Source organism: Entelurus aequoreus, linkage group LG23, assembly GCF_033978785.1.
Source record: "Entelurus aequoreus isolate RoL-2023_Sb linkage group LG23, RoL_Eaeq_v1.1, whole genome shotgun sequence".
Lineage (NCBI taxonomy): Eukaryota > Metazoa > Chordata > Actinopteri > Syngnathiformes > Syngnathidae > Entelurus > Entelurus aequoreus.
Window position 1 is genome coordinate 37779311 of NC_084753.1, and position 18148 is coordinate 37797458.

At 37.6% G+C, this 18148-nt stretch overlaps 2 protein-coding genes across 2 annotated transcripts in view; both read right to left on the bottom strand.

Annotated features, from left to right (window-relative positions):
* LOC133640718 (gastrula zinc finger protein XlCGF8.2DB-like) overlaps positions 1-13120 on the bottom strand; it is a 17684-nt gene extending 4564 nt beyond the window's left edge. The window contains exon 1 of the mRNA XM_062034291.1: positions 12963-13120. The gene's annotated coding sequence lies outside the window, so the exon portion shown is untranslated. The remainder of the gene's footprint in view (positions 1-12962) is intronic.
* The window catches only part of LOC133640867 (zinc finger protein with KRAB and SCAN domains 3-like), a 257581-nt gene that overhangs the window by 62327 nt on the left and 177106 nt on the right, over positions 1-18148 (bottom strand). The gene's annotated exons all lie outside the window — the stretch shown is intronic.

The following is an 18148-nucleotide window of genomic DNA, read 5'->3' on the forward strand; positions in this document are numbered from 1 at the left end:
TCCTCTTCTATGGGGGCGGTTGCTTACCGTAGAAGAAGAAGCGCTTCCTCTTTTACGGGGAAAAAAGATGGCGACTGTTTACCGTAGTTGCGAGACCTAAACCTTATGAAAATAAATATGAATATTAATCCATATATAAGGCGCACCGGGTTATTAGCCGCACTGTCTGCTTTTGACAAAAATTGTGGTTTTTAGGTGCGGCTTATGGTGCGGAAAATACGGTATATATTTACACACACATATATATACACACACACACACATATACATATATATACACACATATATACGTATATATATATATATATATATATATATATATATATATACACACACACACATATACATATATATACACACACATATATACATATATACACACACATATATACATATATATACACACACATATATACACACACATATATATATATATATATATATATATATATATATATATATATATATATTAGGGCTGCAACTAACGATTAATTTGATAATCGATTGTGTCGATTATTACTTCGATTAATCGATTACTAATCGGATAAAAGAGACAAATTACATTTCTATCCTTTCCAGTATTTTATTGAAAAAAACCAGCATACTGGCACGGCACCATGTTGTGGACATTGGGGGTGCAGCATACACTAATAATAACACAGAAATGTAACTCATCAGAACTGAATCAGATATTGTACACGTTTCTGTTGTGAATAATAAAGGATTCATTTTAGGCTGCCTCTGAATAATAGCATGAAATATTCCAGCACCTTCATAACGTTTAGTTATACTAAAGCGTCACTCAAATCTAAATATATTTATATAGCTTTATCAGCCCGGCTACATTGATCCATTATGAAACCAACCTGAGATATTTCTGTCCGTTACGTTTATTTCCAAATTGGTAACCGTGCGTTTTCTCTCTCAAAACGGAGTCAAATGTGCCGGAGACACATTATCAGCCCCGCGTTGCAACAAAGGCATAACTTTAACGTTACTCACAAAAAAGCTGAACGCATTAATGCTTGTTGCCACTATGGACTTAAAAAGTTACGTACCGTGAGTTCTTCCCTTCATCCATGGCTCCAACATGTTTCCTTTTCAGGTGCTTCTGAAGCAATGTTGTACTTCCGTGCCATTTTGCAGGAAACGCTCTTCTTTGAAGTCTTTAAAGTGAAGTGTTCCCACACTTTTGACGACTTAGGTCGTACACTTTTCTCCATTGAAGCAATAACCTCAAGATGTTTCTCCGCTAAACTATCGGTACTGTTTTCCTGCGCCATTTTTCGAATGTTTCCAGCAAAGGAGACGCCGTCGTCACGTGAGCTGCACATGACACATCATTGGCTAGCTTACGCCACCTCATGAGACGTAGCCTCAGCGCCGCCCTGGCGCTGTTTTGTACTGTTTTTGTACTTATTTTGATTATTGTTTCTCAGCTGTTTGTAAATGTTGCAGTTTATAAATAAAGGTTTATAAAACAAAAAAAAACAACGAAAAAATAACCACAAAAAAAAAGCCTCCGCGCATGCGCACAGCATAGTTCCAACGAATCGATGACTAAATTAATCGCCAACTATTTTGGTAATCGATTTTAATCGATTAGTTGTTGCAGCCCTAGTATATATATATATATGTATATATATATATATATATATATATATATATATATATATACATGTATGTGTATATATATATATGTATACACATACATATACAGTATATACACATTATATATATATATATATATATATATATATATATATATATATATATATATATATATATATATATATATATATATATATACACATACATGTATGTGTATATATATATATGTATACACATACATATATATATATACAGTATATACACATTATATATATATATATATATATATATATATATATATATATATATATATATATATATATATATATATATATATATATATATATATATATATATATATATATATATATATATACACACACACACACATATATACATAGATATATATTAGGGGTGTAACGGTACGTGTATTTGTATTGAACCGTTTCGGTACGAGGGTTCCGGTTCGGTTCAGAGGTGTACCGAACCAGTTTCCACACGGACATATTAAGTAGCGTAACGCACGTTGTGTAAACAATGCACACCGAGGGACAACACACGGCATGCTAGCAGCTAACGGGCTACGATAGACTGACCATACGTCCTCTTTTCACCGGACATGTCCTCTTTTGCGGAGCTGTCAGGGCGGAGTTTCTTAAATGCCTCAAATGCCCGGCATTTTGAGTTAGGGTTGCGTGTATTTTCAAAGTATGTTCAGGGTTAAGAAGGGGTTAAAAACAAAACAAATTGTGCGTGCAGCAGCATTGGTGAGGGAGGGGCAGAGACAGAGAGAGAGAGAGAGAGTTATGATAAACGCGCATGCGTCGCCAGGCTCTGCTTTTTATCCATAGATTTATCACATTTAATTTTTTATTATCTATAGCAGGGGTGTCAAAAGTGTGCCCCGGAGGCCATTTGCGGCCCACAGTTAATGTTTTAAAGGCCCACGGCACATTCTAAAAATACTATTAAAATAAACAAAAACATAACAAAAGTGAAATAAAAAAGCTTAAAGGTTAAATGTAATTTAGAAAAAGTTGCAATGTTGACTAGTAAAACAAAGCTGTTTTTTTTTCTTTCAAACTGTCATTGGTCAAAACATAATATTGAATCAAAATCAATGTTATTATGAATTATGGACCTATCCAAGGTTCCCATTACTTCACATCAAATATTCCACTAAGACAAATATGTTTGATGGAATATTTTGCAAATTTGGTAAATAATTAACCAAAAAATTTATAATTTTGTTGTTTTCTTACTGTACCGAAAATGAACCGAACCGTGACCTCTAAACCGAGGTACGTACCGAACCAAAATTTTTGTGTACGGTTACACCCCTAATATATATATATATATATATATATAAATAATTTAGGTTTCTGTGGTTTATCCGTTTACACAGTGCTCATTACCGGGGTAGAGCGGAATATAGGTTAGGTCAGGAAAAAACACAGAGGCTATTTCATCCCTACAAGCCTTTCCCTGCTCTTTAGGAGATTTTATTATATTATATATTTTATTATATGTTATATTATTTTCCCTGAAGAGCAGGGAAACTTGCGAAACAGGCTCTTCAGGGGATGAAATAGCCTCTGTGTTTTTTTCTGTAATATATATATATATATATATATGTATATATATATATATACTGTATATATATATATATATATATATACATATATATACTGTATATATATATATATATATATATACATATATATACTGTATATATATATATATATATATATATATATACATATATATATATACATACATACATACATACATACATACATACATACATACATACATACATACATACATACATACATACATACATACATACATACATACATACATACATACATACATACATACATACATACATACATACATACATACATACATACATACATACATACATACATACATGCATGCATGCATGCATGCATGCATGCATGCATGTATGTATGTATATATATATATATATATATATATATATATATATATATATATATATATATATATATATATATATATATATATATATATATATATATATATATATATATATATATATACACACATATATATATATATTTTTTGCTCGTCGTTTTTAATAAGGAAAAAGTCACAAAAGGATTGGAGAATTCTCTAGTCGAGACACTTGAAAAATTCTCAAAAAAGTACATTGTCCAATAAACAGCAACAATTAAAAAAAAATACAGAAACACGAAAAAAGTAAAACATGTTACTAATTAATTACATATTTGTTTCTAAATGTAAGCATATATTTGTTTTTAGCTTTTTTAAAGAAAATATAGGATGACGTTATGTTTGCCACACCCCTAGCCACGCCCCCACCTCCACAGACATCTTGGCAAACTACAGGAAACCCTGACCTGGGTAGTGGAAGGATGTAGACATAAGCCGAGAAGTTGTTCATTGGTGACATCCAAGTAGGGCTGTGCGATCATTTGATGGTGGTTGATGATCGCAGGCTTAGACGATATCGTCTAAAAATAAAATCCCCGATTTTTCCCCCAAACAATTCGATTTACGATTTGTTTCCCTACTTTTTAAAGAATATAATGAATATAAATGAGAGAGATAATTCAAAACGAGTTTCTCTTTCATTTAAACAAAAACTAGTAGTTTGAAATAATACTCCTTACACTATCTGTGTTTTTCAACCACTGTGCCGCAGCACACTCAGGTGTGCCGTGGGAGATTATCTAATTTCACGTATTTGGGTTAAAAATATTTTTGCAAACCAGTACTTATAGTCTGCAAATGATGTGTTGTTGTTGAGTGTCGGTGCTGTCTAGAGCTCGGCAGAGTAACCGTGTAATACTCTTCCATATCAGTAGGTGGCAGCAGATAGCTAATTGCTTTGCAGATGGCGGGAACAGCGGTCAAAAGGTATTTAATGCTTAAACCAAAAATAAACAAAAGGTGAGTGCCCCTAAGAAAAGGCATTGAAGCTGAGGCTATGCAGAACGAAACTAAAACTGAACTGGCTGCAAAGTAAACAAAAACAGAATGCTGGACGACAGCAAAGACTTACTGTGGAGCAAAGACGGCGTACACAAAGTACATCCGAACATGACATGACAATCAACAATATCCCCACAAAAAAAGGATAAAGACAACTGAAATATTCCTGATTGCTAAAACAAAGTACAAACCCCGTTTCCATATGAGTTGGGAAATTGTGTTAGATGTAAATATAAACAGAATACAATGATTTGCAAATCATTTTCAACACATACTCAGTTGAATATGCTACAAAGACAACATATTTGATGTTCAAACTGATAAACTTTTTTTTTTTTGGCAAATAATCATTAACTTTAGAATTTGATGCCAGCAACACGTGACGAAGAAGTTGGGAAAGGTGGCAATAAATACTGATAAAGTTGAGGAATGCTCATCAAACACTTATTTGGAACATCCCACAGGTGAACAGGCTAATTGGGAACAGGTGGGTGCCATGATTGGGTATAAAAGTAGATTCCATGAAATGCTCAGTCATTCACAAACAAGGGCGGGGCGAGGGTCACCACTTTGTCAACAAATGCGTGAGCAAATTGTTGAACAGTTTAAGAAAAACCTTTCTCAACCAGCTATTGCATGGAATTTAGGGATTTCACCATCTACGCTCCGTAATATCATCAAAGGGTTCAGAGAATCTGGAGAAATCACTGCACGTAAGCAGCTAAGCCCGTGACCTTCCGTCCCTCAGGCTGTACTGCATCAACAAGCGACATCAGTGTGTAAAGGATATCACCACATGGGCTCAGGAACACTTCAGAAACCCACTGTCAGTAACTACAGTTGGTCGCTACATCTGTAAGTGCAAGTTAAAACTCTCCTATGCAAGGCGAAAACCGTTTATCAACAACACCCAGAAACGCCGTGGGCTTCGCATCCATCCAAGCAACATTACCATGGACGCCCCTGCTTATTTCAGCAAGACAATGCCAAGCCACATGTTACATCAACGTGGCTTCATAGTAAAAGAGTGCGAGTACTAGATTGGCCTGCCTGTAGTCCAGACCTGTCTCCCATTGAAAATGTGTGGTGCATTATGAAGCCTAAAATACCACAAGGGAGACCCCCGGACTGTTGAACAACTTAAGCTGTACATCAAGCAAGAATGGGAAAGAATTCCACCTGAGAAGCTTAAAAAAATGTGTCTCCTTAGTTCCCAAACCTTTACTGCGTGTTGTTAAAAGGAAAGGCCATGTAACACAGTGGTGAACATGCCCTTTCCCAACTACTTTGGCACGTGTTGCAGCCATGAAATTCTAAGTTAATTATTATTTGCAAAAAAAAATAAAGTTTATGAGTTTGAACATCAAATATGTTGTCTTTGTAGTGCATTCAACTGAATATGAGTTGAAAAGGATTTGCAAATCATTGTATTCCGTTTGTATTTACATCTAACACAATTTCCCAACTCATATGGAAACGGGGTTTGTAGATGCGGGAAATATCGCTCAAAGGAAGACATGAAACTGCTACAGGAAAATACCAAAAAAAGAGAAAAAGCCACCAAAATAGGAGCGCAAGACAAGAACTAAAACACTGCACACAGGAAAACAGCAAAAAAGCCCAAATAAGTCAGGGCGTGATGTGACAGGTGGTGACAGTACACCTACTTTGAGACAAGAGCTATAGTGATGCATGCTTGGTTATGCTTTAAAGTCATATCCAACAATTGTGACAACGACTTTTTACTGTCAACTGAGTTTCATTGTTTAATGATTCCTGCTTGTGGTGCGTCTCCGCATTTTTTCAATGCAAAAAATGTGCCTTGGCTCAAAAAAGGTTGAAAAACACTGCTTTAATATATCCAAGACATACCCGCAGACGGTGACCTATAAAATGTACACATATTAAGAGGATGGTGGCGGCTTTTAAGGAGACAAAATGCAGTTGGAGCATCAGCGCGAAGCAAGTGTGACGCCATGGAGTGACAGTAAAGTCTCTAAAGTCCAGCCACAGTCTGCAGTGTTTTAGCTACTCCTAAATCACTAATCCTACACTAAAACTACACTTGTGTCTCTCTATGTCCCCACTGAACATCTTGCATTTATTTTTGTTAACCTTAAAGGCCTACTGAAAGCCACTACTACCGACCACACAGTCTGATAGTTTATATATCAATGATGAAATCTTAACATTATAACACATGCCAATACGGCCGGGTTAACTTATAAAGTGACATTTTAAATTTGCAGCTAAACTTCCGGTTCGAAACGCCTCTGAGGATGACGTATGCGCGTGACGTAGCCCGGCGAACACGGGTATGCCTTCCACATTGAAGCCAATACGAAAAAGCTCTGTTTTCATTTCATAATTCCACAGTATTCTGGACATCTGTGTTCGTGAATCTGTTGCAATCATGTTCATTGCATTATGGAGAAGGAAGCTGAGCAAGCAAAGAAGAAAGTTGTCGGTGCGAAATGGACGTATTTTTCGAACGTAGTCAGCAACAACAGTACACAGCCGGCGCTTCTTTGTTTACATTCCCGAAAGATGCAGTCAAGATGGAAGAACTCGGATAACAGAGATTCTAACCAGGAGGACTTTTGACTTCGATACACAGACGCCTGTAGAGAACTGGGACAACACAGACTCTTACCAGGATTACTTTGATTTGGATGACAAAGACGCAGACGTGCTACTGTGAGTATGCAGCTTTGGCTTCTAAACATTTGATCGCTTGACCGTATGTGCGCAACTTTTTTTTGCGTATGTACGTAACTTTTTAAAAATATATAAGCTTTATGAACCTTGGGTTAGGTGAACGGTCTTTTGGGCTGAGTGATTGTGTGTGTTGATCATGTGTTTGAATTGTATTGGCGTGTTCTATGGAGCTAGGAGCTAGCAGAGGAGCGAGGAGCTAGCGTAACAAACACGCAGGTGTTTTTATGCAGGATTAATTTGTGGCATATTAAATATAAGCCTGGTTGTGTTGTGGCTAATAGAGTATATATATGTCTTGTGTTTATTTACTGTTGTAGTCATTCCCAGCTGAATATCAGGTCACCCCCGGCTCTCACAGCATCTTCCCTATCTGAATAGCTTCAACTCCCCACTAGTCCTTCACTTGCACTTTACTCATCCACAAATCTTTCATCCTCGCTCAAATTAATGGGGAAATTGTCGCTTTCTCGGTCCGAATCTCTCTCACTTCATGCGGCCATCATTGTAAACAATAGGGAACTTTGCGTATATGTTCAACTGACTACGTCACGCTACTTCCGGTAGGTGCAAGCCTTTTTTTTATCAGATACCAAAAGTTGCAATCTTTATCGTCGTTGTTCTATACTAAATCCTTTCAGCAAAAATATGGCAATATCGCGAAATGATCAAGTATGACACATAGAATAGATCTGCTATCCCCGTTTAAATAAAAAAAATTCATTTCAGTAGGCCTTTAATGATTCCTGCTTGTGGTGCGTCTCCGCATTTTTTCAACGCAAAAAATGTGCCTTGGCTCAAAAAAGGTTGAAAAACACTGCTTTAATATGTCCAAGACATACCCGCACCTATAAAATGTACACATATTAAGAGGATGGTGGCGGCTTTTAAGGAGACAAAATGCAGTTGGAGCATCAGCGCGAAGCAAGTGTGACGCCATGGAGTGACAGTAAAGTCTCTAAAGTCCAGCCACAGTCGCAGTGTTTTAGCTACTCCTAAATCACTAATCCTACACTAAAACTACACTTGTGTCTCTTTATGTCCCCACTGAACATCTTGCATTTATTTTTGTTAACCTTAATGTCTTATATTTATGTTGCTGAATCCAAGTCCATGCACATTTGTAGTTGCTGTATTTTTATGAGATGCACATCTGTGCACGTTTGTGGTTGCTTTTCTTTTTTCAAAATGCACATAATCTTTTGGAATGCACATTTTTGTACATTATTTAGCAATTTCGGAAACCTGTATTTTAACTATATTTCATACATTTCATACTTTGTATTTTAAATATAATCTTACAATTCTACAATTAGATTACACCATGGTTCAGAGAGATGTTTTTATGTTTGTGCATGTCCACCACATGATTAGAAGTACCGTATTTTCCGCACCATAAGGCGCCCCGCCCCGTGTTGTAAGCCGCAACTTCAATGAATGGCATATTTCAAAACTTTGTTTACCTATTAGCCGCCCCGTGTTATTAGCCGCACCTACGCTACGCTAAAGGGAATGTCAAAAAAAACAGTCAGATAGGTCAGTCAAACTTTAATAATATATTACAAACCAGCGTTCTAACAACTCTGTTCACTCCCAAAATGTAATGTGCAAATGTGCAATCACAAAAATAGTAACACTCAAAATAGTGCAGAGCAATAGCAACATCAATAACTCAATGTTGCTCATACGTTAGTGTCACACAACACACAAAATAAACATTTAAAGCTCACGTTCTGAAGTTAATACTCATCCACAAATCCCTCAAATTATTCTTCTTCGGTGTGCTTCACTTGTTTTTTGACACCATCTGTGATGTGGACGCGCATGCAGTCGTAGATCAACTGCGTGAAAAAAGTCACCCGGTCTCTCCGCTCATCTTTTCTTCATCCATCCATCCCTTCGAGTTAGCTTTTATGAGGACGCCGGCTGGAAAGTTCTCTTTTGGCAAGGTCTTCCTTTTGAATATCACCGTGGGTGGAAGTTTCTGGCCGTTAGCATGGCAAGCTAGAAACCACGGTGAAGGACGACTTCTCATTCCCTGTGGTGCGAATATTCACCGTACGTGTTCCCGTTGTATCCACATGAATATCAAAAGTCAGTGGAACCTTGTACGCGTGTCTCTTAGTAGGAGACATTTTGTGGTCTTTACAGAAACACACAAATGAAATGAAACGTAATATCCGCGCGCTTCTTCTTCTACGGGGGCGGGTGCTCACCTTAGCGGTTGCTTACAGTAGAAGAAGAAGCGCTTCCTCTTCTATGGGTGCGGTTGCTTACCGTAGAAGAAGAAGCGCTTCCTCTTCTATGGGTGCGGTTGCTTACCGTAGAAGAAGAAGCGCTTCCTCTTCTACGGGGAAAAAAGATGACGGCTGTTTACCGTAGTTGCGAGACCTAAACTTTATGAAAATAAATATTAATATTAATCCATATATAAGGTGCACCGGGTTATTAGCCGCGCTGTCAGCTTTTGAGAAAAATTGTGGTTTTTAGGTGCGGCTTATGGTGCGGAAAATACGGTAGAGATGTCTGTTAATATCGGACTGCCGATATTATCGGCCGATAAATGCTTTAAAATGTAATATCGGAAATTATCGGTATCGGTTTCAAAAAGTAAAATGTATGACTTTTTAAAACACCGCTGTACGGAGTGGTACACGGACGTAGAGAGAAGTACAGAGCAGTTGCGTCACATTATTTTAAAACAAGGTATTAGTGCACTTTTGTGCATGATGTCACTAAGATGACATTTCAAAACAACACTAAATTAAAGTGCACTTTTTGTACAGAACGCCACTACAATTGTTTTAAACAAACAAAGTGCACTTTTGTGCATGATGTCACACAAGATATTTCAATAAGTGTCACATAAAAATGAGCTACATTATAGGAAATCAAATAGTGTATGTCCTTCGCTATGTGGTAGGTTCCTGCGGACGTTATCTCCTTCTGTTGTTGACTATTTTTTTCATACGGTGTTGATGTGGAAATGGTTGCCTCTGCAGTTTGTGGGTGTGGCACCGAACGGAGATGTTGACATGCAGAGTTTGAAGCACTCTTCATTCTCTAGCGGGTGACTTTTCAAATGATGCTACATATTAGCAGTAATGCTACTTTTTGTAGCAACGCTTTTGCCGCATACTTGAAAAATGACGGTTGTCTGTTGGACATCTTCCCACTTAAAGCCAAACCACCGCCAGGCGATGGACGCCCTGCTGTTTTTCTTGGGCAGTTCGCACCTTCTTCCTCTCTTATTACCCCTCGCACCGCAGCTAACGTTACCCATGCTGCTCCCTCTCTGCTCCAAGAGGGCGTATACGTATGTGACGTATGTAAGAAGGTGCGCTTGTTGTCTGTGAGAAGGAGAGACAGGAAAGAGTGAGAAGAGCCTGTAGTGTAATGCCCGCAGCTAAAAGCAACTGCGTGAGAACGTATACTCGAATATCACGATATAGTCATTTTCTATATCGCACAGAGACAAACCCGCGATATATCGAGTATATCGCCCAGCCCTAGAAGAAGATAACGTCCGCAGGAACCTACCACATAGCGAAGGACATACACTATTTGATTTCCTATTATGCAGCTCATTTTTATTTGACACTTATTGAAATATCTTGTGTGACATCATGCACAAAAGTGCACTTTATTTGTTTTTAACTATTGTAGTGGCGTTCTGTACAAAAAGTGCACTTTAAAGGCCTACTGAAACCCACTACTACCGACCACGCAGTCTGATAGTTTATATATCAATGATGAAATCTTAACATTATAACACATGCCAATACGGCCGGGTTAACTTATAAAGTGACATTTTAAATTTGCCGCTAAACTTCCGGTTCGAAACGCCTCTGAGGATGACGTATGCGCGTGACGTAGCCCGGCGAACACGGGTATGCCTTCCACATTGAAGCCAATACGAAAAAGCTCTGTTTTCATTTCATAATTCCACAGTATTCTGGACATCTGTGTTCGTGAATCTGTTGCAATCATGTTCATTGCATTATGGAGAAGGAAGCCGAGCAAGCAAAGAAGAAAGTTGTCGGTGCAAAATGGACGTATTTTTCGAACGTAGTCAGCAACAACAGTACACAGCCGGCGCTTCTTTGTTTACATTCCCGAAAGATGCAGTCAAGATGGAAGAACTCGGATAACAGAGACTCTAACCAGGAAGACTTTTGACTTCGGTACACAGACGCCTGTAGAGAACTGGGACAACACAGACTCTTACCAGGATTACTTTGATTTGGATGACAAAGACGCAGACGTGCTACTGTGAGTATGCAGCTTTGGCTTCTAAACATTTGATCGCTTGACCGTATGTGCGCAACTTTTTTTTGCGTATGTACGTAACTTTTTTAAAATATATAAGCTTTATGAACCTTGGGTTAGGTGAACGGTCTTTTGGGCTGAGTGATTGTGTGTGTTGATCAGGTGTTTGAATTGTATTGGCGTGTTCTATGGAGCTAGGAGCTAGCAGAGGAGCTAGGAGCTAGCGTAACAAACACGCAGGTGTTTTTATGCAGGATTAATTTGTGGCATATTAAATATAAGCCTGGTTGTGTTGTGGCTAATAGAGTATATATATGTCTTGTGTTTATTTACTGTTGTAGTCATTCCCAGCTGAATATCAGGTCACCCCCGGCTCTCACAGCATCTTCCCTATCTGAATAGCTTCAACTCCCCACTAGTCCTTCACTTGCACTTTACTCATCCACAAATCTTTCATCCTCGCTCAAATTAATGGGGAAATTGTCGCTTTCTCGGTCCGAATCTCTCTCACTTCATGCGGCCATCATTGTAAACAATAGGGAACTTTGCGTATATGTTCAACTGACTACGTCACGCTACTTCTGGTAGGGGCAAGCCTTTTTTTTTATCAGATACCAAAAGTTGCAATCTTTATCGTCGTTGTTCTATACTAAATCCTTTCAGCAAAAATATGGCAATATCGCGAAATGATCAAGTATGACACATAGAATAGATCTGCTATCCCCGTTTAAATAAAAAAAATTCCTTTCCGTAGGCCTTTAATTTAGTGTTGTTTTGATGTGTCATCTTGAGGACATCATGCACAAAAGTGCACTAATAGCTTGTTTTAAAATGTCTCTGACAATCTTGCACTTTCTGTTTTGGAAATGACATGAATGTTTGTGCCACTGCTTAATAACTGTTTAATAAATACACTTTTGCTAAATTGACTTAGTTGTGATTTCCCTCTCTGCATTAAAGTTTAAAAGTAGCATATATTAATGCAGTATGAAGAAGAATGTTTTAATGTAGACACATAGAATCGTCATACTGCTGTGATTATATGCATCAAGTGTTCATTCAAGGCTAAATATGGAGATATATATCGTGTATCGTGACATGGCCTAAAAATAGTGAGATATTAATAAAAGGCCATATCGCCCCGCCCTATTGTCAAGCATTAAATCACATAAATAGCAGTTTAAACCCCATATGTTAATTATTATCTCTATGCTGTGTGTTTCCACCAAAACATTTGTCAAACGGCGGCCATTTTACAACACTCGACATTTCACATCTACAATCCGACACAAAGCTCGTCAAACTGGTCACAAAACGTTTCTAATCGTGAAAATGAAACATTGTTGTGATTTTTCACCGTGTACCAACCTGAAAAGCAGGTGAATATCAACACAGGAATGAAGCACCGAAGCTGTTCTTTTTTCCTTTCGAAAGCTGTTTGCTTCTTTCAGTCTGGCGAGGAGGAGGAGGTGGAGTCTTCTTCTTCTTCTTCTTTGGTTTTATGGCGGTTGGCAAGCAACCTTCTGGTGCGCATTACCGCCACCTTCTGATATGGAGTGTGGATCGAGGTGGAACCTTACTCTATATTGTTGGAGGTACTGAACCCCAGCAGTTTCATATGCGCATTCACCGAACCCTTCTTTGGTGAAAAATAAAAAATAAAATCTAATTCAAGACAAAGTTATATGTTTTTGGTAACACTTTAGTATGGGGAACATATTCTAAGTAACAAATACTTAATTTAGAGTTTTTTGGACACTAGGGGAACATATTCTAAGTAACAAAGACTTAATTTAGAGTTATTTGGTTAGGGTTAGGGTTAGAGGGTTAGGGTTACAATAAGGCCATGCAGAATAAGGCATTAATAAGTACTTAACAATGACTAGTTAAGAGCCAATATGTTGCTAATTTCCATGTTAATAAGCAACTAATTAATGGTGAATATGTTCCCCATACTAAAGTGTTACCATGTTTTATTACCGGTGCACAAAATGAACCGTGCATGAACATCACCTTGTTCAAACAACAAAACCAACACAGTGCATAAACTCACAACAAATTACACACCTGCAAATCAGTCTGACTTCTGCTGTTGCCGTATCCGTAATACGCTGATAGGGAGAAGTTTTTATTCACACGTTGAGTCGGGTGTGTCTTGACCTCCGCCGAACCTCTGAGGCCGCCTCACCGAACCCCCTAGGGTTCGATCGAACCCAGGTCAAGAACCACTGCTCTATATTCTTTTATTTAACCCAGTCTTTTTTTTAAATGCACTGCAAAAAGTCAGTGTTAAAAAACAAGGGGAAAAAATACAAAAATTAGGAGTATTTTATTTGAACTAAGCAAAATGATCTGCCAATAGAACAAGAACATTTGGCTTGTCAAGACTTTCCAAAACAAGTCAAATAAGCTAACCTCAATGAACCCCAAAATACATTAAAATAAGTATATTCTCACTAATAACAACTGTACTACTGTGAGTACGTATTTTCTATTGTTTCATTGAAAATAAAACAGCAAAGTCCATTTGGCTGTCATCTGTTTTAATTATGAGACACAATTGTGTCAAGCCCTGCGATGAGGTGGCGACTTGTCCAGGGTGTACCCCGCCTTCCACCCGATTGTAGCTGAGATAGGCTCCAGCGCCCCCCGCGACCCCAAAAGGGAATAAGCGGTAGAAAATGGATGGGATGGAATTGTGTCAAAGTCATGATTTTTTTTTTCATGCTTGAAATAAGAAATGATTACTTTAATAAAGTAGTTTTATACTTGTGAGTGTTGATGACACAGCTTTGCAACAGTTGATATTCTAGTTTCAAGCATGTTTTACTCAATATAGGTCATCAAACTATAGCTAACCTCAATGACCCCAAAAATACCTTAAAATAAGTATATTCTCACTAATAACAAGTGCACTTTTCTTGGTAGAAAAAAAAAGACCTTTTTGCTCAATATGTTGAAAAATATTCTTAAATGAAGTAAATGCTAGTGCCATTATCTTGACATAATGATATGCGCTCGGCATTACCTTTCTTGAAACCAGCAAACTTATACTAAAAACTCATTTATTGTTCTTTTTCTTCTTTTTAAAAAAAAATTAAATCAACATAAAAAACACAAGATACACTTACAACCAGTGCACTAACCCAAAAAACCTCCCTCCCCCATCCACACTCATTCACACAAAAGGGGCTGTCTCTTTCCGTTATTAAACTTCCGGTTCCTACAATATAGAACAAGACAGTCCTTGAAGCTCACATGATTGTGTGTGCTCCTGGTCCACTTACATTTTCATTAATTACTATTTTTTTATGTAATTTTTTTATATTGTTTTACTTTCTTTTTTATTCAAGACATTTTTTTAAAAAATTTATTTATCTTATTTTTTTATTTTATTTTTTTTTTTAAAGGACCTTATCTTCACCAGACCAGGTTGTCAATAAAATGAGATTGTTTACAGGGTTCTCATTTTTTTCATTTATATTTTCATTTATTGTTCTTAATGGAAAGGCAACAAGGCAACATCTTGTTACTCTCGGGGTCTCCTAGTCGTCTAAAAATGCATTTTTTCCATCGATAGCATGACATCATCGCGCCAAATGCGTGCTCTTTCAGTCAATTAGTGTGCATACATACAGCCCGGCCCCCGGGCAAAATGTTTTTAATTGTAATTTTGAAGAATTTATCTGTTCAAAATGGTCAGAAATGTTAAATGTTTAAATATTAACTGTCAGTTTGTTGTACTGTGCGAACTGTACTACTATATGAGTACGTATTTTCTATTGTTTCATTGAAAATAAAACAGCAAAGTCCATTTGGCTGTCATCTGTTTTAATTATGAGACACGATTGTGTCAAAGTCATGATTTTTTTGTCAATGCTTGAAATAAGAAATTCTTACTTTGAAAAAGTAGTTGTATACTTGTGAGTGTTGATGACACAGCTTTGCAACAGTTGATATTCTAGTTTCAAGCATGTTTTACTCAATATAGCTCATCAAATCTCAGCAACAAGCTGTAATATCTTACTGAGATCATTTAGGACCAAACTACTTAAAACAAGTAAAACACTCTAACATAAAATCTGCTTAGTGAGAAGAATGATCTTATCAGACAGAAAATAAGCAAATATCACCCTTATTTGAGATATTTCATCTTACTTAGATTACAGTTTTTGCAGTGTGACCACTGTGACGTGTCGCCTATCAGCTGTTCTTATAGGCGTGGCCAACCAGGCAGACCTGTGATGGAAGGTCTGACCTCACTCCCTCCTTCAACAACACCTGGGAGTTGAACTTTGCTAGTAACGCCTGCAGAGCGACTCCAGACCTATAGACACAACAGCACTACACCCTGGACCATGGGCATATGCACACACCCCCAAACCCCACCCCCACCCCACGCCTTCACAAGCTTGATTCCCCTTGTTACAAGTTTTGTTGATTAACGTGTTTCTGTGTGCTATGGCAATTAGTTTTTTTCCCTTGGCCTCAGTCTGGACCCCCTCCCTGGAGTCCAGCCTTTGACTGAATAACCAGCCCCCTGAAAATTTAATTTCCCCTCAGGGATTAATATAGTACTTCTGAATCATCCCGTTTTTAGCGGGAGAATCCCGTTATTCAGCGCCTCTCCCGACAACCTCCCGGCAGAGATTTTCTCCCGACAAACTCCCGGTATTCAGCCGGAGCTGGAGGCCACGCCCCCTCCAGCTCAATGCGGACCTGAGTGGGCACAGCCGTTCTCACGTCCGCTTTCCCAGCAGCTTGCCTGCCCAATGACGTCATAACATCTACGGCTTTTAGAGAGTAGAGTGCACAACAAGGAGAGAGAGTTCTTGGTTTCTTATGTGGGTTTATTGTTAGGCAGTTTCATTAACGTCCTCCCAGCGCGGTAACAACACACAACAACAGCAGTCACGTTTAGTCTACCGTAAAGCAGTTCGTCTGCCGTAAACAGCAATGTTGTGACACTCTTAAACAGGACAATACTGCCACCTACTGGATAGCCTGCAGAACACTGAAATTCAAGTATGTCTTTTATTTATATGTATAATAAAATAAAATAAAAAATAAAAAAATACATATATAGCTAGAATTCACTGAAAGTCAAGTATTTCATACATATATATATATATATATATATATATATATATATATATATATATATATATATATATATATATATATATATATATATATATATATATATATTGTATATATATATGAAATACTTGATTTGGTGAATTCTAGCTGTAAATATACTCTCCTCTTAACCACGCCCTTAGCCACGCCCCAACCACGCCCCCCCCCCCCAAACACGCCCCCCCCCCACACACCTCCCGATATTGGATGTCTCAAGGTTGGCAAGTATGTTCTGAATCTGATTTAAATTAATAATGTTACTATGGCCGATCAAAAGATTCATGAACAAAAAAAGTTGCTTCATTAAAAACCTCTAAAGGCTTAGTGGCCACATGCGTGGACAGCACCTTTTAGCTCTTATTTCCAAAATTGTGTACTCTACTGAATTGGGGTCTTATGGCCTCTTATGTGGACACTTATACTGCCATCTGGTGGTGTCAGAAGAGTATAACATACAATGGAATTTAGAAAAAAAGTGTAAACATTAAAATTAGCATGTCACTAAACATGAAGTACACGTTTGTGTACTTATGGACTAAGTACATCATGTCAAAATTTGATTCTTAGTTTTTATTCTAATTAGGGTCCAATAAGCCCAAATAGCAAAGAGAAATAAAAAAAAGTATGTAAACAAACAGCTTGGGCCTTAAGAGGTTAACGTGTTTATGTGTGCTATGGCAATGAGGTTTTTTTTCCTTGGCCTCAGTCTGGACCCCCTCCCTGGAGTCCAGCCTTTGACTGAATATTTTTTTTACTTCCCTGTCTCCCTGTAATGTTTGTCTGATCTTGAATGGGATTGTGCTGAAAAATCTAATTTCCCCTCTGGGATTAATAAAATACTTCTGAATCTGATTTAAATTAATTATGTTACTATAGCCGATCAGAAAATTAATGAACAAAAAAATTTGCTTCATTAAGTCATTTATTGGTTTTTTTTAAACATACTTTAAACAGATGCAGTCTTAACCACTTACTAAAATAAAACATCACATCACCCAACAGGTGTAAAAGAAAGTGCATCTCTATCCTCCTTCAAAACCGCACTAAAAGAACACCTCCAGGCAACTACAACCCTTGACTAACACCCTCCCCCCACCACATCCCACCTCCCACCTCAATCAATCAATCTGGTCAAGATAAAATGCTGAAGTTTACACATCAAAGATAGTAAAAACACTTTTCTGAGGTATACAAAGTCCTTATTCATAGAAAATAAAATGAATAAAACAGACCCGTTAATCACAGTGCTGTAAAAGGAAGATAATAAAAATCATTGTTTAGCATCACAATGTGGATAGAGTGTCCGCCCGGAGACTGGGAGGTCGAGAGTTCAAACCCCGGCCGAGTCATACCAAAGACTATAAAAATGGTAGCCATTACCTCCCTGCTTGGCACTCAGCATCAAGGGTTGGAAT